Source organism: Heterocephalus glaber, unplaced genomic scaffold, assembly GCF_053883595.1.
Source record: "Heterocephalus glaber isolate CG9 unplaced genomic scaffold, H.glaber_assembly_v1.0 deba00001553, whole genome shotgun sequence".
Lineage (NCBI taxonomy): Eukaryota > Metazoa > Chordata > Mammalia > Rodentia > Bathyergidae > Heterocephalus > Heterocephalus glaber.
Genome location: NW_028258344.1, coordinates 4,453,163 through 4,473,766, shown reverse-complemented (window position 1 = coordinate 4,473,766; position 20,604 = coordinate 4,453,163). Strand labels below are relative to the sequence as shown.

Below are 20,604 nucleotides of genomic sequence, written 5' to 3'. Positions count from 1 at the left end.
TTTCCACAGTGGTTGTAACAGTCTACACTCCCACCAGCAGTGGAGCAGGGTTCCTCTTTCCCCACAGCCCTGCCAATATTTGTTATTGGTTGATTTCATGATAGCAGCCATTCTTTCTGGGGTAAGGTAGAATCTCAGCATTGTTTTCATTTTCATCTCTCAAAATGACCAGTGATGTTGAACATTTTTTCATATGTTTATTTGCTATTTCTACTTCTTTGTCTGAGAAATGTCTGTTCATTTCAGATGCCCATTTTTGGATTGTATCTTTAAATTTGGGAGGTCTGATTTTTAAAATTTCCTTATGTATTCTAGATAGTAGACCTTTGTCTGAGGAATAGCAGGTGAAAATTTTTTCCCACATTGTGGGTTGTCTCTTCATACTGTTGGTGGTTTCTCTTGCTGTGCAGAAGCTTTTTAATTAAGAAGAGATCCCACTTGTTGATCATTTGTGCTAGTTCATGGGCAACTGAGGTTTTGTTCATAAAATCTTTTCCTACACCAATGTCTTCAAGAGTTCTACCTAGCTTCTGTTTCAGCCAGTTCAGCATTTCTGTTTTAATATTTAGATCTTTAATCCATTTCAATTTTAGGTTAGTGTATGGGGAGATATAGGTCTAGTTTTAATCTTTGGAAAGTTGAACCCAAATTTTTCCAGCAGCACTTATTAAAGAGGCTATATTTCCTCCAGTGAGAGTGTTTGGCTCCTTTGTTGAAGAGGAAGTGGCTGAGTGTGAATGGAGTTGTTTCTGCATCTTCAAATCTGTTCCACTGGTCCTCAGGTCTGTTTCTTTGCCAGTACCATGCTGTTTTTATCACATTATCTTTGCAGTATAGTTTCAAGATGGGGGTTGTGATACTCCCTGCCATGTCTCTGTTGCCTAGAATTGCTTTTGCTATTCTAGGTCTCTTCTTGTTCCAAATGAATTTTTGGATTGTTTTCTCAAGGTCCATGAAGTATGCTGCTTGCATTTCAATTGGAATTGCACTGAATCTATATAGCGTTTTTGAAAGTATGGCCATTTTCACTATGTTGATTCTTCCTACGCAGGAGAAAGGGATGACTTTCCATTTTCTGATAGCATCTTCAATCTCTCTTTTCAGAGTGCTATACTTTTCAGAGAAGAGGTCTCTGATTTTTTTGTTAGGTTGAATCCTAGGTATTTCAGTTTTTTGGATGCTATTTTGAAAGGAATTGTTTGTCCTCTTTCTCTCTGTGAGTCTGTTGTTCATGTAGAGAAAAACTACTGATTTTGGTGTGTTGACCTTGTATCCAGCTACTTTTACTGACTTTGGTTATTAAGTCCAGAAGACTTTTGGTGGAGTTCTTGGGGTTTATATATAGAATATCATGTCATCTTCATATAATGGCAATTTGACTTCTTCATTTCCTATCTTTATTCCTTTTATTTCTTTCTCTTGTCTAGTTGCCATGGCTAATGTTTCCAAAACTATGTTGAACAGGAGTGGTGATAGTGGACATCCTTGTCTTGTTCCTGATTTTAGTGTGAAGGATTTCAGTTTTTGACCATTTAGTATGATATTGGCTGTTGGTTTTTCATAGATGGCTTCTATCAGTTTGAGGTAGAGACCATCTATTCCAATTTTTTTGTAAGGTTTTTACCATAAATGCGTGTTGGATTTTGTGAAATGCTTTTTCTGCATCTATTGAGATGATTATATGATTTTTGTCCTTGGCTCTATTGATATAGTGTATTACATTGATTGATTTGCATAAGTTGATCCATCCCTGCATCCCTGGCATGAATCCCACTTGGTCAGAATGACCACTTGGTCATCTTCTTGATGATCTTCTGCATTATATTTGCCAGTGTCTTATTAAGGATTTTTGCTTCTATGTTCATTAGTGAGCTTGACCTGTAGTTCTCTTTTTCAGTTGGGTCTTTCTCTGTTTTGGGGATCAAGGTGATGCTTGTTTGCAGGAATAAATTTGGGATTATTGCTTCCTTTCCAATTTCATTGAAGAGTTTAAACAGTAGTGGTAGTAGTTCCTCTCTAAATGTCTTGTAGAATTCAGCAGTGAAGCCATCAGGACCTGGGCTTTTCTTATTTGGTAAGTTTTTTATTACATTTTCAATTTCATTGATTGATATTGGGTCGTTTAGAATTTTTAGGTCTTCATTCAACTTTGGTCATTCATACATATCTAGGAATCTGTCCATTTCTTCTGTGTTTCCCATCTCATTGGCGTATAGGTTCTTGAAATAGGTATTGATGATCCTCTGGATTTCTGCAGAGTCCATTGGAATTTCATCCTTTTCATTCCTAATTGCATGGATTTGAGCCTTTCCTCTTCTCTTTTTGATAAGGGTTTGTCAGTTTTGTTTATTCTTTTGAAGAACCAACTCTTGTTTTCATTGTTTTTTTTGTATCATTCTTGTAGTCTCCATTGCATTAATTTCTGCTCTGATCTTTATAATTTCTTCCTTTATATGAGCTTTTGGTTTGTCCTGCTCTTTTTTTTCTAGAAGCTTGAGGTTCATCATCAGGTTTTTTAATTGGGCTTGTTCTGTTTTCCTAATATGTGTCTTCACTGCTATGAATTTCCCTCGTAAGCCTGCTTTCATTTTGTCCCATAGATTCTGATATGTTGTATTGTCATTGTCATTTAATTGTAAGAACTGTCCGCTTTCTTTTTTAATATCCTGCATGACCCATTGTTTATTCAGAAGTGTGTTGTTCAGGTTCCATGCGTTTATGAAATTCTTGCAGTTTCTTTTGCTCTTGATCTCCAATTTTACGGCACTATGGTCTGATAATATTCAAGGGATAACTTCAGTTCCTTTGCACTTACTTAATCATGTTTTATGAGTGAGTATGTGGTCTATTTTCCAGAATGACCTGTGTGCAGCTGAAAAGAATATGTATTTTGATTTTGTGGGGTGGAACCCTCTGTAAACATCTGTTAGGCTTATTTGTTCAAGAATTTGATTGAGTTCTAGTATTTTGTTATTTGTTTTTTGTCTAGGTTATCTATCTATTTGTGACAGTGTGGTATTGATGTTCCCCACTACTCTTGTATTAGTGCTTATTTAATTTTTTCATGTCTGTATTTGTTTTATATATTTGGGAGCACTTGGGTTTGGTACATATATATTTATGACTGTCATCTTTTCTTCTAAGATTGTTCCCTTTACAAGGATGTAGTGTCCTTCTTTGTCTCTCTTCATCAGTGTTGGTTCAAAATCCACTTGATCTGCAAAGAGGATAGCTACTCCTGCTTTTTTTTTGGGTGTTGCTGTTGCATGGAGTATTGTTTTCCACCCTTTAACTTTCAGTCTGTGAGTTTCTTTTTGAATTAAATGCATTTCTTGTATGTAGCATATTGTTGGATCTTGCTTCTTGACCCATTCTGCCAGTCTATTTCTTTTGATTGATGAATTGAGACCATTAACATTGATATTTATAACTGATATGTATTTAGTTATCATTGTCATGACATTTTCTTTTTGTTAGGTTCTCTCCCTTTTTGTTTAATTTCTTGTCTTGCCCAATGGATTCATTCTTTTGGGCTTCCTGGGGTTGTGATCCTTGTTGTCTTTTCCTAGGATATTGTCTAAAATTTTTTGGAGTGCTAGTTTGATATTTGTGAAGTTCCTAAGGTGCTCTTTGTCATGAAAGTATCTTATTTCCCCATCAATTTTGAAAGATAGTTTTGCAGGGTACATCAATCTGGGTTGGAGGCTGTTTTTCTTTAGGGCTTGAAATACATCACTCCAAGCTCTTCTTGCCTTGAGGGTTTGTGTTGAGAAGTCTGCTGTGATTCTGATGGGCTTTCCTTTATATGTTATTCATTTCTTTTCTCTAACTGCTTGTAGAATTTTTTCTTCTGTTGATTTTCATAACTCTTATATGTCTATGTGTAGATTTTTTTATGGATCAAGGCTAGTTGGAGTCCTATAAGCCTCACTTATCTGTATCTGTATATCAAGTTCTTTTCCCCTGCTTGGGAAGTTTTCTTCCATCACTTCTGTTTACAGTTTTGTTTTTTTTTTTATGTCATCTGCACTCTCTCCTGTTTCTTCATTGACTCCTATCATTCTTTTGTTATTCTTCTTTGCATTGTCTAGCAGCTGCTGGATTCATTTCTCATGTTCCCTTACTATTTTAAAGCAATTTTTCTTTTACTGGTCACTAATTGCAATCTTACCTTCTGTATCTGAATTTCTCTCCCTCACATTAGCTCATTCTGCTGTGTAAACTTTCAATGGAGTTTTTAAATCTCCTGTAAAACGATTTCCATCTGTTTTATGGATTCCATTTGTTTCCTATGTTGGGATTCCATCATATTCCTCAGCTCCTCTTTTTTTTTTATCTGTGTCCTCTCTAGATTTATTAGTCATGTGTTCCACTATGGGCACAATCTCTGCTGTTATGTGAGAAATTATTTCTGATTTCATTTTTTTCAGATCCTCTTTCATTGCCAATTCAGGGAGTCGAGGTGGTTGAGTATCAGATTGTTCCATCTCATTTCCCTTTGGGGTTCCTTTAGGTGATCTGGAAGTCTGGTTTTGAGACTTGTTTACTGACTGTCTTCTCATTTCCATGGGGCGGGGGGGGGGGTGGATGTGTGCTGCTGGTGCCTCCTAGGCCCTGGGAGCAGTGGTACCGTTGCCCAGAAGGCTCCTCCTGGGCGCTGGTGGCAGCCCTGCTCTTCAGATCTGGGGGTGGTGGTACAGTGGCCCAGAAGGTTCACCTCCTCTGTGCTAGGGGCAGTTCTGCTCCTTGGCACAGGAGCAGTGGTTCTTTATTTATAGAATTGTGTAAGATGCAGAAGAAACAAATCTTAACAGTAACATATTATAAGATCAGGCTGTAGTTTACATATTGTTTTGGTATCATAGTTTACATATTATTTTGCCATCTGATATTGGTGCTAATCTGAGTAACTGATTATTTCTCTATTGATTTCATTAAATATTAGCCCATTTTAAAAGTTATTTTGCCTATTCAAAGTTTTTTTACCTATGATTCAAATATCATTAGATTGTGCACATGTTTACAGTAACTATAATAAATTATAATTATTTTCCAGAAAAGTCAATGCCACAAAGCTCTCCAGTTCTCTTTTTCTCCTTTAAAATTGGAAAAATAAAATTTGCCTAAATAGATTAGGAGGAAGAAAATCCCCCAAAACCCAGAGGAAATTTGAAGGAAAATAAAAGGGGTTATCCAGCAAATCTCTCATAATAGTTCCTTTGTCGAAATTTCCCTCATTTTTCTTTTGGGTCTTTGAAGTAGTCCTTGACTGTGTTGAACTTTTCCTTCCATTTACTTTTGCAATTAATACTATTATTTCCCTTAGCTTTAGTAAAGCTACAGCTAGCATCAATTTCATGTGTTTTCTTTTATGACCTAAAAGAGTTATAAGTTTAAAAAGAACAAGGCATTATGGGAAAGGAGGGGGCCGTGTGGAAAAAATGAGAATTTTAACTCTGAATGACGAAGTCAGTAAAAGCTATTATCCTTCCAGAATGAATGAAAAGCTCAGAGCCATATTTTTAGTCAGTAGGACCTGGAGTTTCATCACTGTAATCATTTAGCATGATGGACAGCATTAGGATGAGAATTGAAAGCTCTAAAGATGTATCTGTTTTCTCTTTAGTATATCATATAGAATTTCCACAGAACAGAATGAATGGATTTCCTAAAGGATCACAAAATATTTTCAGTAAAATGTGAAGACACCAAGCTCAAACTGATATATTTTGATTATGTGATATAGAATTATTATTAACCCAGGAATCAGATATAGCAAAGCTGCATAGGCTTTCTTCAGGATTACTGAATAAGGAAAATAATTCTTGTTTTAAAATATGTCCCTTTTTCTTTTCATGTTTTAGAAGTGTTAATTTATTAAGAATAAAAATTTCAAAATGATTTCGTTTTCTATTCATCCAGTAAATTCAAACAAAATCATGCTTTGGAAGAAGAAAAGAGAGTATTTTGCAATCATGGACCAATATGTGTGTGTTGAGCATAAAATCTATTCTGACCCCTTAAAAATGGTAGATTTCATAATTTTAACTGTAAGGAATATATTTTCCATAAAAATCCTTTATGACCAGTTTATGTCATCTGAACATGTTCTACTGTATTATGCCTTTTATCTTTATGATTATTCAAAAGGCCTATGTTGAGATAAAGAACAGCTTTTAAGTACCAGCAAAAGGGATTTGGGTTACATAGGAGATAGCTAGAGATGATAAGGAAGACTTTTTTCTATAGGTAGATGGATTACATTTGAGTGAGGAATATTATGAGAAATACTTCAACTTCCTGGCTGATTTAGGTGGGAAACTGCCTGGATAGAGCCATTTTCCAGCAGACCTCCTGAGGTGCCTTCCACTGATGGGCTTGTGTGATGAATATGCTTCCTTATTTCTCTATTAACTTTATCATAGGCAAGAAAAATGAGAGAGAATAGGCAGCAGGTATATGAGGAAGGAAATGAACTGAATGCTTCTTTATGGATAAGGCTTTCTTTATAAGTCTCTAACTGGAAAAGATAAAGCTAAAGAATTGATTTGAAGAAATTGAATAAAAAATGAATCAAATTGAATCAAAATGAATAAAAAATGCTGGAAAATTGAGTGTAGAAATTGAAAATAACATATACTTTAATTGGGAGTTTAAGCATGTAACTTTTTAAAGGTAATTAATTAATTGTTTCTCTACTCTTAAAACATAGGATATTATAGAAGCAACAGTACCCAAAAGAACCTTTTCTATCAACATTTCATTACAATTCTTACAAAGCAGAGGAAAAATAGAATCAAAATAGAATTAATACTTAGATTAGTAATTTTTACAGTTAGAAAATCTCAGAGATTATCTAGAAATCTAACTCAGTAAGATTAAAATAGAGGGTCAAAGAACTATTAAACAGTAGGTTATTAGGTAAATATAAATATTTCATATTGGACTATAAAAGATTAAATGGAAACTTCTGTTAACTGTATTAGAAGGGCAATAATAAGGGAAATTACCCTTTTATCTCTTTCAGTAAAATTTTATCTAGCAAATAGATTTCTGTTTTTAAACATATCATTTTTCTGGTTTGTTTCTCTTATTTCTTAGTATTTTGACAATTATTGGGTAGCAACAGGATTTGCTTAGTTGTTTGCCTTTTTAGGAACTCCCTCCATGCCATGTTCTCTCTGTTTTTTCACCATTTAAATGCTGTTGTTATTTGAAGGACAGATTGACAGATTTTACCTCTATGTATTCTTTCCCAAGTAAACTGGCTTTACTAGTCTTATTCTCTTTACTTTCTGAATTTAGTATCATGTTAGGTTAGTCTTAACTATTTTTGGTTTTCATAATGTACATAACAATAAATGTTAGTTCCAGTCACTGTGCTAGACTATACATTTCCATGCACTAGAGTCAGATTAGTTTGTAAAATAATACAGTAAGCAACTTTTCCACATGCAAGACTTCTGATAACCTTTCCAGAGTCTGAGATATCTGATATAGCATTGTACACATCAGTTTAACCAGAAAGTAGTACAAGATGAAGACTATGTAAGATGGTAAACTTGTGGTGATCCAAAGCATCCATTATGATTTTGGAAGACCTGAAAGAGGGGTGGGTATGGACAGAGCTAGCAGGTATGGGAACTTGAGCCTACAAATATTCCTGCCTTTTTGCCTGCCTTCAGGAGGAAAGGCAGATCTGGAATGTGTCCTGAGACCTAGGTCAGTTACTTTGGACACAGTATGAAGTAAGAGTAAACCAAAAGATTTATGATTATTTTATACTTCAGTTAAAGGCTAAATGAAAATGTTCTGTTAGTAATGAGTTTGTTTTCAGTAGTGTGAATGTATGAGCCCTAGGCTAGGTGGTTTACCCTGTCTCATTTTATCTCAGAACATCTCTTAAGGGTGGGCATTGGTTTTCAAAAATCTTTCCAATAAAGAAACTGAGGTTCAGAAAATTTAATTCTCTTCAACTGATAAAGTTCATCAATTAAAATAAATGGAAATAAATGCATATTTCAGTTCTGTTTCTGTCTAATCAGCTTCCAAGACAGTGATTATAGTTTTGATATAGTCCAACATGAAATTTCAAATTACCAGGTTAGAAAATAATGAAGTCAATCTACCTAACCAACCTAGAACCTACTGTAGTATCTTATGAATAGAAAATAATGTGTTAATGAAGTGAAAATACTTACTTTCTTCTGTGAACTTTTTATTTAATGTTGAATTATTTGGAGTTTGTAAGTTGCAATGTGACTGTATATTATATAGATTTTGTTGTTATTTAATGGCAAGACAAAGTGAGCATATTTTTTCTTGACAATAAATGGTATACTTTTTATTTATTTATTTATTTTTATTTTTTTTTGGTACTGGGGATCGAACTTGGGTCCTTGCGCTTGTGCAGCAGGTGGTGAAACCACTGAGCTAAATCCCCGGCCCCAAATGGTATACTTTTTAAGAGTAGTACATTTCCAGGGACAGTTTCAGACCTCATGTTACTTGAGCAGTTTCTGATACCAACTTTCTTCTTGCCACGGTTTATTTTTTGTGTCCGTGTCATAGAATTTCCTTTGATCTTTCTACTTGGCCCATCTCTGTATGCACTGTAAGGTGCACAAATATCCTTTTAGGAGGGCACTTAATGTTGTAGTCCTGAGGGACGAGCCTTTGAGGCCTCTTGTCTCTCTAGGTGAATCACTCCCACATCTTCACTCACTACTAACTATGAAGGACTCTGTCATTCATATTTCTAGACTAAGTCATTCCATTATATTTTAGAGTCAAACAGCCAACTTCCTGTAAAATTTTGCTTTTGGCTGTGTCAAAAGCATCTACACTCAACATAGATTACTTCAGAACTTGAGTCAAGCATGCTGCTTTTACCTTGCCCTTCATTTAGTCTGTCATCCACTTCTGCACAGAGCTTCTAGAGCTACCCCTTGTCTCCATTTCCATCATCACAACCTATAAAGTTGACTCCAGCTCATTTATACTGTTGCATGTCTTTGATAATAAGACTGTTCAAGAAAGATCTATAAAAGTAAAAGAAATGAGGACACACCACACTCAAACTTGTATGCCAACTCTGGTTGGTATCAGCTGCCTCAAGATTGTGGAGAAGGATTCAGAATCCACGTGGAAGCAGTGTTAAAGTGATATGATTGAAAATATCTGCCATTGGAGGGGGCGGGTATTTGTTATTACCATCTACACTGTAAGGCAGCATTATTGGCATCTAATTTAAATGTTTCAGCTATTAAGTGTGTAGCCTTCTGAAAACACTCTATAAAATTGATGTGCTGTTAGATCTAGTGACACATAGCCAGGTATTAGCAATTACCAAGGAGCTACAGAAACATGACCAAATAACTGAAGGTCCCTGGTCTATCTTGTTAATATTTTCATTTCATTTATGTATATGTTACAGTTCAGATGCTTATACAGTATATAGCAAATTGCTTACATACAGAAAAACCTAGAGAATGTGAAATCTCAGACTAGAAATGAAATGGTATGAGGGTGAGGAAAGGATTCTTGTTTGGTAGGGTGGAGAAATTTACCAAGATTTCTTCATCAGGGGTGGCAGCCCTCTTCTGAAGAGGAAAAAGGGTTAAGTATCTTCCATTTGGGCTTCCTAATAAATTACCATAGACTGGGTAGCTTCTAAACCACAGAAATAGATTTTTCAGTTTTGAAGATGGGAAGTTGACTTCAAGGTAGGTGTCAGCAGATGCCGTGTCTGGTAAGGGTCCACTTCTTAGTTTACAGCACGGAGCCTTCTCACTGTATCCTCGCATGGGGAGAGGGACTAGCTAGGTATCCAGAATTGCTTTTATAAGAGCACCAATCCCAGTCACGGGGTCTCTGTCCTCATGATCTAATCACCTCCCAGAAGACTCACCTCCTAATCCTAGGCATTAGAATTTCCACATACAAATTTTGGGGTCATACAAACATTCAGGCCATATTAATAAGTTAGAAAAAAAACCTTGTTAAAAAAAGGCAGACAACATACCCTCACATGGGCAAGTGATATCTTAAAATATTTTTAACATAAATATACTAGATGATATTTTTGTATTAGTTACATATAGGTCTGTTTCATTTTTTTGGCTACTTCAATTTTAAACATTCTAGTTAAAGCTTGTTTTGATAACACACAAGGCTAAAATAATCTAGATAATTGGCCATGCTGTAGACAGTATCTGAAATATTTCTTAGGTAAGATGGAGGTTTTTCTAATCAAGAGATTTGCCATTAAAAAACTCCTCAAAATAAATTAATTGTAAAAGAACAAAACCATATCATTTTGGATAAGTCCATTTTCTATTATATTGCCTTTAAAAACAAACCCCTTTAAAATTTCTGAATTCTTATTGTTCTAATTTCTCTAGATTCCTATTGCTCATTCTTTTGTAGGTTTTGTGAGTAACTCATAAGATCTTTAGGGCTTATCTACAGAAAATATTTTCAGAGAACTCTTAGAAGCATAGTGTTGAATTGGATTTTGAGAAGTTCTTATTTCTAGTCTTTTGCCTGAAGAAGTCTTCAACTAAATTATTTCAGGTGGTTACTCCCTATGCCGAGGAAAAAAACAAGCAAGCAAAAAAAAAAAACCTTTGATGTCTGAGATTATCTACTTCTACATAATACAAAAGGGATAAAAAGAACCCTTATTAAACACTATTTTACTCAGGGTTGAAATGCCATTTTGATTGTAATATTTTTATTTTCTTTAGATAAATATTTTGGATGAATATAATTGGTCATGTTCCAAAATTTTTCTTTCTGCTAGTAGCATATAACTATTTCTACAATCTTTATGCTGCAGAGAAACTCATGTAATTTTTTGCAGATATGATTGTTCATTTTGATTTTAGTACAACCAATGATTCTTTAATGCTTTCTTTTCTTTTGAGAATGATTACATTTAGTGGGTTCCAGCAATAAAATCACTGTAATGAGGAATAAAAGATTATAAATAAGAATAGAATGTTATTAATCATTGGAATTAGTCATTCCTATACCTGAAATATTTCCATAGCAGATAAGACTAAAACCCACATTTGCTTATAATTAGACATAGTAAGAACCCTCTCTCTTTATAATAGTTGTCCAAATTCCAATTCAACTTAATTTCATTGATTTTGATTTCTGGACTAAAAGCATTAAGCATGAACTAGTGAAAAATGTATAATATGTGCATTCACTTAAGGAGTAATTAGATACTCGATCACCCTTACAACACACCGGGGATTAGGGAAGAAGGAAGAAAAATGTGACTCGCTGTAGTGTATAAACCAGTTTTGTTAATTAGCTTAGTGCTAATTAAAATTGAGAAAGTGTCAGGGTGTCACGTAGGTTTACTTCCAAATAATTCTAAACACTAAATTTAGTGTTTCTTAATATTTTCATGTAGAATAATGTGGAAATTACCAAGTGATATGGTTTATCCTAGAGATAGGGTCAGAATTGAGGGACGAGAACCAAAAAAGAAAAAAATGCTTTTTTATATCCCAGACTCTATGCTATATTTTATGTCATTAGACCTAACAAGAGTTCTTGGAGGCACATGCTTTTGTTTTAATTTTGGAGATAAACTGAGGCTGAGAGAGTTGGGTACATTGTTGAAGGTCACAGTAGATACAGTGGAAAGCAAGGATTCAGTCACAGGGAGGCTGAACTCCCAACGCTGCCCTTTCTTCACTACATTTAAAACTAACAAAGGTCAGAAAATTATGAATGTTCTTGTATATCTTTACCTCCTTATCTCTTTTATTAAAATTAATTTTATGGGTACATTTTAGGTATACAATATAATGACATTCATCATTGGAAATTTGCACCTTTACATACTCTCTTGGTTCTTATTTTTTCTCCATTCCCCTGCCTGCCCATCAACCCCTCCATCCCTCCCTATTTACAAAGACTTTGCTTCCATGTTTTCATTTTCTCGTATTAATTCCATTCCCTTCTTTTAGATAAACTCCTGAGAATAACATTTTGGGAAAAGAAAGAATCTGCAAGCTTTCACTTTTGACAACTAATACCTTCTGTGAAGGTTGTGCCATTTTGTACTTGTACCATTGATTGCATATTTTGTAGAAAGCATTTTTGCCATTTTCTGTCAGCCATTCAGCATACCTCCCTCTTCTTTCTTGTCTCGTTCTTACTCTGTTTGTTGAAAAGTATTGATGAAATTTCTGTGGCAAAAGTCACCCTTAATTTCTTTTCTTGCTTGTTGTACCCATGACTGCAAATGTAATACCCATTCATGGTCAAAATGTAGACAGTACAAAACAAAGGGAAACAGCTACACACACTCCTGACACCTCTGCCCAGTGACACTGTCACCATCACTGAGAGCTCTGGTGTGCACACATGGAGCTCTGAGCACAGGTGGGATGGCTTTGAGTCCATCCTGACTCCATCACTGGGTAGTTGTAGCACCTTGAAACAGTTACCAATTCCTTAGTCTCTTTTTTTCATCACCTAAAAGAGTGCAACTGTAGTGTCTATCTGATATGGGGGTTGTGAAGATACAATGAAATAATGTAACTAAAGCATTTAACATGGTTTTGTCTACAATGTAAGTATGCAATAAATGTTACCTTTATCATTTTTGTTCATTGGGTCTCTCTTTATATGTAATTTCCACATCTATATATGAATATATGAGATTTTCTAAACTGGTTTACAGTGTGCATGCTATATTTCCATTGATTTGATGACATATTTTTATATTGCTGAATAGCTGTTTGTCATACTTTTAAAGTAGATTTTCAGTATATTTATTTTTAAGTATATTCCAAAGTTTATTGAGGTGCCCCACTATTATTATACATTAAGTCAATTCCAGTGTTTTGTTACAATCAACAGTACTTATTTATTTTGTTCATTAAAAATTCCTGGGAATGAAATTATCAAGTCAGAGGTTTATTATAATACATATATGCAAATTGCTGCCCCCAAGAGTCCTATCACTTTATAATACCACACACACGTGTCAAATTATACTTTTCTGTTTCACCAACATTGAGTACTTTAAATTTTTTCATCACTGCCAACCTGATTACAGATGATTAAGTTGCACAAAGTCTTGTGGATGCTTGATTCTATTCCTGAAGTCCCTGTTCTGTTCCCTCAATTTGTCCCTTCATGAACATTAACTACAGGGTTTGTGCATTAGTACTGGTATATATTTCAATGCTTGGAAGGACAAAGCTCCATTTAATCTTTTCTGCAGAATTTTCCTGTTTTCACATATTTATTCCAGATAAACTAAAGAATTATTCTCCCCAGAGGATAGAAACAAAGAACAAAAGAGAGGGTAATAAAAAGAGAATGAAAGACAAAAATAAAGAATCCTCTTAAAATTTGTCATTTACATTCCATAAAATGTAAGGGAATTGATGTGATTATAATGTTGACTCTTTCTATGAAGGAATGATGCATCGATCTTTGCTTAGGGTTTTTTAAATGTCTTTCATACATTTTGTAGTTCTCTCTTCTCACTGAATATATTCCACGTGACACGTTTGGGCTCAGGAATCAGCCCAATGTGTAGCTGGACAAAGAACATGTCACCTCTTCTTGCTGCTCCCTAACTTGGCCAAACTGTTGGTATTATTTCAGCTTTAGTTTCCTCTTCTACAAATAGGAGAAACTAAAAGTCACAACTTCCTGGAGATGTTGTGAGGATTAAATGAGATATGGCTAAATGCACAGCACAGTGCTAAGCAGAGGGTTAACAATTATTAAATTTAAGCAGTAACTATTGTCATTATTGTGTTACCATTGTTGATGTTTCCTAATATCTTTTCCATTGTATTTTTTTCAATTGGTTAATTTTTTTATTGAAAAAATTATTAGATTTATCCTGTCTTTCCTACAAATCTTTCCAGTAGATTTTATTTATTTATTTATTTATTCATTTTTCTTAAGTTCTTTTATTGGTACATTTTAGGTATACAATTTGCTTACATTTATCGTTGGGTGTTTGTACCTATACATGATGTATCTTGGTTCTTATTTTTCCCCTTTACCTGTGCGCCCTTCACCCCCTCCACTCTTCCCTATTTACATAGACCTCATTTCCACTTTTTCTCTTTTCTCATAGTTTTTCCTTTCCCTCCTTTTCTTTCCCCTTCTCCAGTAGATTTTAATTGCTTATTTTGAATTTTCTAGATAAACCATGATATCATCTGTAACTGATGACAATTTTTCTCCTTTTTAATTTTAACACAATACTTCTTGTTTTATTGCACCACTGAATAATTCCAGAATAATGATAAATTAGTAATTGTGCCATCTGGTGCCTCTTTCTTATTTCTGATATGGTCAGGTTTCTATTTCTGTACTTAGTGGCTTGTTTGCCACTCTTTCCTTTGAATCTTCAAAAGGATTTAACCCTACTGACTCTTCCTTTCTCTTTCTCCTTTGTTTATTTTCCTTTCTAATGAAATGATGTGTTACTATTGAAAAAGAAGACAGCTATAAGCCATTGCTTATAAAGGAAAGATGCCTATTTTAAATTTTCTGTTTGTTTATAGCTAAGCAGAGACTCTCCATGAAGGAGCCCAGCTTAGTATTGGGGGTAAATCAGCAGTCTGTGCAAATTGCCCCAGAGAGGTGACCACTAGATCAAGAGGAAGAGATCACTGTGAAATTCCCTGTTTCTAGCATACGTCCTAACAGGTGCTTCCTTTGCAGAGCTGACACTGAATTGCTGTACTTAAGGAGAGATGCTTTAACATTTATCAGTTAGCTGAGCCACACTCAGGGGACATCACGTCAGCCTGGGACCGGCAGCACCCCTGAGGAGTAGGATGTGGTCACACACATCCTTTTTTATGTTCAGTAGCTTTTCAGGAAATTCCCAAATAGAGATTTGATTTGCACTTATTCCCTAGGGTCTCTTCCTAGGAAATAACTTAAGGTTCAAAATAGTCATGTGAATGGTAACATCTGTTATAATTTATTGAAATAACTGATAGTTTAGAAAACTCCTTAGCATGCAGCCATATTTCAAGGTTATCATTGTGAACAATGATCATTGCTTAATAGAAAGTTTCACTTTATTTTTAATCTTCCCTGTTCAGAATGAGGTAAGATTTTGGAAGACAAGGCTGGATTACCTTTGTTTGTTCAGTGTCCATCCTTCCCCTGCCCCCCTTTCTTGTTCTCTTTCTCTCTGTCTGCTGCAGATTGAACCCATGCATGCTGGGCAGGTACTCTATTACTAAGCTGCACTGCCAGCTCCAAAGTGTCATTCTTTAGCTTGTTTTACCTAACAGAAGTATATTCTAATTAAGAAATACTAAAATTTTTGGAGGAAATTTAGAAAATACATATAATGCATAAAAAATAATTTATGTTGCAAGCAATAACCAACTGAATATAGACAATTTTGTTTTTATCAAAACTGCATTAAAAAAATCAGGAAAGAGATTTTAATTTTGCAAAGCCAAAAGGATAGGAAAAACAAGAGGAGAGACAAACAGTAATAACATGTTGGAAGCTGGACGCGAATGGTTGTGTGCTAATGGATATGGCAGATGTGAGGAGCAAACCTGTTTCTGTGATAGAATCTCTCAAAGTCCTAGGATTTTTAACAGATAGATCTGTATGTTGGAGTGAAAGAGGGCTATCATCTGTAGTGGTAGAAAGCTGTTCGAGAGGCGGTTACATCTTAAAATCCACTTGTGAGTGCTGTGTATGCCTAGAGATGTGTGTCCTCCTGAGAGGATAAAAAGAATCTCTTTACTAAACAATATAGACACCATTGAGGCGCAGACACACACAACATTAGTTTCATGTCACTTTAATTGTGATTTATGGGCATACAATTGTCAAAATATGTACATAAACAACATCCTATTTTACTTTTGAAATCATCTTTGAGGCTCAATCTTAAAGGTTTGATGAGAGAAGGATTTAGGGAAATGCTGGTCAAATGTAACAGTATTTAAGTTAGAAGGGATGAGTTCAAGGGATGTGTATAGTTAAAAACAATATGTTGTATTCTTGAAAAATGCAAGAAAATAGAATATAGTCCTACCACAAAATGACAACTATGTGAGGTAATGTATATGCTATTGTTTTCCATTAAGTTTATTGGTACATTTTAGGTATACATTATGATCACACTTATCATTGGGAATCTGTACCTGTATGTGATGTATCTTGGTTCTTGTTTTTTCCCCATTCCCCTTCCCTTCCTTCCACTCCTTCACCCCTCCCTATTTACAAAAACTTTGTTTCTGTTTTTTCCTTCTTTTCTAATATTTTTTCTTTCCCTTCTTTCATTTCCCCCAACCCCCTCCCTACTTCCCCTTCATTTTTGGACCTTCTCTTCCTATTTTACATTATCTATTACACATTTTGACCCTCATTTACACTTGCAGTTTCTCACACCAGAGAAACTATTCAGTATTTACACGTGTGTCCTACTTATTTTACTTGTGAGTATCGCCTCAATGTGCGTCCATTTAGCTACAAATGACTCTAGTTTATCATTCCCTATGGCTTAGTAGTACTCCACATTATTAAAAAAACCCCCACATCTTTATCCAGACACCAGTTGGTGGGCATTTGGGCTGTTTCCAAGATTTAGCTATTACAAACTGTGCCCCTATAAATATGGATGCGTTATAAATGTATTGCTGTGTGTCATGCTTTTAATTCTTTTGGGACGATTCCTAGCAGGGGAATAGCGGGGTCAAATGGGACCTCTAATCCTAGTTTTTTGAGAAATCTCCACACTGATTTCCACAGTGGTTGCACCAGGCTACATTCCCACTAACAGTGGAGCAGGGTTCCTGTTTTCCTACAGTCCCCCCAACATTTGTTATTGGTTGATTTCTTGATAGCAGTCATTCTTTCAGAGTGAGATGGAATCTCAATATCTGCATCTTTTGCATGACCAGTGATGTTGAACATTTTTTCATATGTTTATTTTCTGCTTCTACTTCTTTATCAAAGAAATGTCTATTCATTTCAGATGCCCATTTTTGGCTTGGGTCTTTAAATTTGGGGGGTCTGATTTTTTTAAAAGTTCTTTATGTATTCTGGATAGTACTCCTTCGTCAGAGGAACAGCTGGTGAAATTTTTTTCCCACATTGTGGGTTGTCTCTTTACTCTGTTGGTGGTTTCTCTTGCTGTGCAGAAGCTTTTTAATAAGATGAGTTCCAATTGTTGATTCTTTGTGCTAGTTCCCATGAGGTTTTGTTCATAAAGTCTTGCTTGATCCAGCCATTCCAGTGTTTGTGTATTTTGAATCATCATATTGTATGTGATAAATACATAAAATTTTGTCATTTTAAAATATACGAAAAATTTTTAAAAGATTTGATCATGACTTAGTATCTTCTTTGAAGTGTAGTTTGGAAATGCCACAGCATCATGAATATTTTCTAACATTGTTTCAGAAATACACACATGTGCGCACACACACACACACACATATATATACACATTTGAATGTATGTGTATGTATAAACACAGAGATACTTATCCATACAGAGTATGGATAATTCTAAAGTATTTCATTGTATTGTAATTTATTAAAGACAGGTTTTAATAAATAATTTGAGAACTAGAGGTCTAGAGACCTTATCCTAAATTCATGAAATAAAATTTCATTCTAAGAGTATCTACTTAGTTTTTTTCCATTTTATAATTTTTTTCCATATTCTATTGCAATGAATATCCTTATACATTAAATATTTGTATGATTGGCTGGTTATATCTGTGTTATAACTTTCTAGAAGTATAATTCCAGGCCAAAAACTATATGCATCTTAAATTTCAATGAATATTTACTGTCTCAAACATGACACCAGTTTACATTAGAGCAGTTTACATTAGACATGTACAGTGGTGTCCATTTACCTGACTCTTGTGGCTGGCAACACAAATAGATGTTGTTGGACTAAAAGCTTAATATCCTTTTTTAAAAATGGGATGCATGTGATTCATTATGTCAAAAAGAGCTGTTGTCTTTTGTAATATTCTATATTTATTATTTAAGGACATATTTAGAATTGTAAATATGATTTAGGGACCAGAAAGAAGTGGGTTTTGTGCTCTTGCATTACTATCCATCTGTAATTATTGCACAGGAAACTAGTGATAGTGATTTAAAGCTATATTTTTTATTTATTAGAGAGGATATGCAAATTTTAATAGAACTATTCAAACATTAATTTATTTATTTTGGTTCAAAATATTTGTTTCTGTGACATTTGCACTAATTGATTCTGACATAAAAATCCAACTATGGTAGACTTTGTGGAAAAATTGCAGAGATGCTCAACATCACAGAACAGTCTTGAACATGAAGATGTTTATGCAATTTCCATTTTCTTGACATGAAATGTTTAGCTTTTACTGTCTACAGTAAAATGTAAAATGGCTTTCAGTCTTCTGTAGATGACTGTCAATAACATAACTGTTTCATTCTGTTTTGTCTAAAGGAGGAAGACGGTAGTTTTATGCCCTTGGATGAGACGCAGAAGATCCTGAGCTGCAGCTATGGAACATCCACATAGCCCACATTGTTTTCCTTCATGTAATCCAGCTTTGATGGACATTTGTGACAGTTGCCTATACACATGGTGTAATGAAATATTAGAGATGCCTGCACATTCAGGAGAAACCCCATATTGTATATCCACATCACTGTTGCTAGCATTCATATTTTTGCACATACTGTTCATTGATTGTGTATAGAAGTGAAACTAGTTTTCAGAGTTGTTATCAATATGAACTTACATCATGTATCAATATTGAGAGGAAAAACACATTCCCAGTGTTAATAGTCACTCATTTTCTGCCTTCATCACAAAATTTGTTCCTTCAGAGACTAGTGTAATTCTTGATAATAAAATAAGGATTTTGATCAAGAACAGCCTAGAGCTTAACAATGTAATGTGAAAGATTAGTATAAATCATGCCTCATGTTATTTTTCAGTACCCATACCAAAATTAATGTCAGCCTGGTTTTCCACAGAACACATTTGTGGAGTTAATGCAAAAACATAACTCCTACATCCTATATTTCTTAAAGGATTTTATTCAATATATGAATCTAATATATTTATTTGACATATCTGAAGCTGTGGGTTCTAAAAATTTGATAATGGTGTAAGAAATAAATAGGATAAAAAGAAGGTAGATACAACATACCAGGAATAGCTTCATTTTCCATAAATAGAAATATAAGTTTAATAGTATTCTATATGAATTTAATGTTCTACACTTTGTAAGACTTTAAAATATTTTATTCTATAGATTTCACTTCTTTGATATGTTAAAAATTTCTTTCAATGATAACCAACAATGCCCTTATCTGAATTCATTTCAAATGCTCCTAGCAAATATAAACATATATTTAGTAGCAGAATGAGATAGTTTATGTAAAGCAATAGAGTGCCTAGCACAAAGCAATGAATATTAATAAATATTATTTCTTGTTATAATTGTTGTAAAACTGATGACTTCAATAGCATAGCCCAATTTGGAGGGATTTTGTGATGCGAAAGAGCCAAGTTAAAGATAGGTGGAATAAGTATGTGTTCAGAGGTTTTAGGGTTGTTGAGTAGAGCCTGTATTAATGGGAACGATAATATAAATAAAAGTTACATCGGCTATTCCCGAAAATGGAAGCAAAGAGAATTCACTGTGGGGTCCTATGCAAGGAGACAAGGACTAGGGCCGCGGCAGTGAGCAAAGTGCTGCCTGGAAAGGGTTGGGATTTTCCCCACAGCCCTGGACCACAGGAGGAGAGCAGCCGGCAGCCTCTGAGGGTGGGCAGAGCCCTGGATGCTTTCTTTTTGTAGTTTGTAGTATTCACCAGTGAAGAAATGGTAAAGCACGGTAGAAAAAATGGGGTCTGAAATTTTATATCCCACAGACTAGCAGCGTTCTCACACATGTGCATACATGGATTGCAGGCGTAGCCTCACTTGGAGATGTAAGACTAGGTCTGAATCCTTTCAGGCATGGCCATTCAAATGGCACTCCTTTGGTAAACATTGTCCCAACAGACACAGGTGTCTGTCTCTCTGGTCCTGAGCAGTAAGGGACTATTACTGGGTTTAACTGCAGGTGGCTGCTATCTCCCCCGAAAGAACACAAAAGACAAACATAACAAAAATAATAAAATCACTCCCAGGGCAGTATCTAGTTTACCATAATTCTTCCTCCATTTTGGGCAAAGGATCAAATTTATTTTCTAAAATAAACTACTTGTGTCCAGCACTATGTCCATTGGTGACCTGTCACTGCATGAAGGTTTCATGTTCTTTAATATGGAAAAAAAGGAAAATCCTTTCATGTCACAGCTGGGTAATTCAGACAGAATACATTTCATAGTATGCATTTGTGGGAATGAACTTGAAGGGGCAGTTTTTCCATCAACAAATGTGTAAATAACTGATCTCAGATCTATTTTTTTTGGATAATTGAATGGGAAGGAAAAGTAAGAGCTGTGTCATGGGCAATGGGCCCTGACACTGGGGAAGGAGGCTTCTGGAGCAAGAGCGGGGAAAGGAGCTAACTAGGGCGAAATGACACATTTCTTAGTTCTTGAA

At 34.9% G+C, this 20,604-nt stretch overlaps 1 protein-coding gene across 1 annotated transcript in view; it reads left to right on the top strand.

The window, feature by feature from the left end:
• The window catches only part of Ca8 (carbonic anhydrase 8 (inactive)), a 118,741-nt gene extending 98,466 nt beyond the window's left edge, over positions 1–20,275 (top strand). Inside the window, exon 9 of the mRNA XM_004842146.3 lies at positions 18,487–20,275. The gene's annotated coding sequence lies outside the window, so the exon portion shown is untranslated. The remainder of the gene's footprint in view (positions 1–18,486) is intronic.
• The last annotated feature ends 329 nt before the right edge of the window (positions 20,276–20,604 follow it).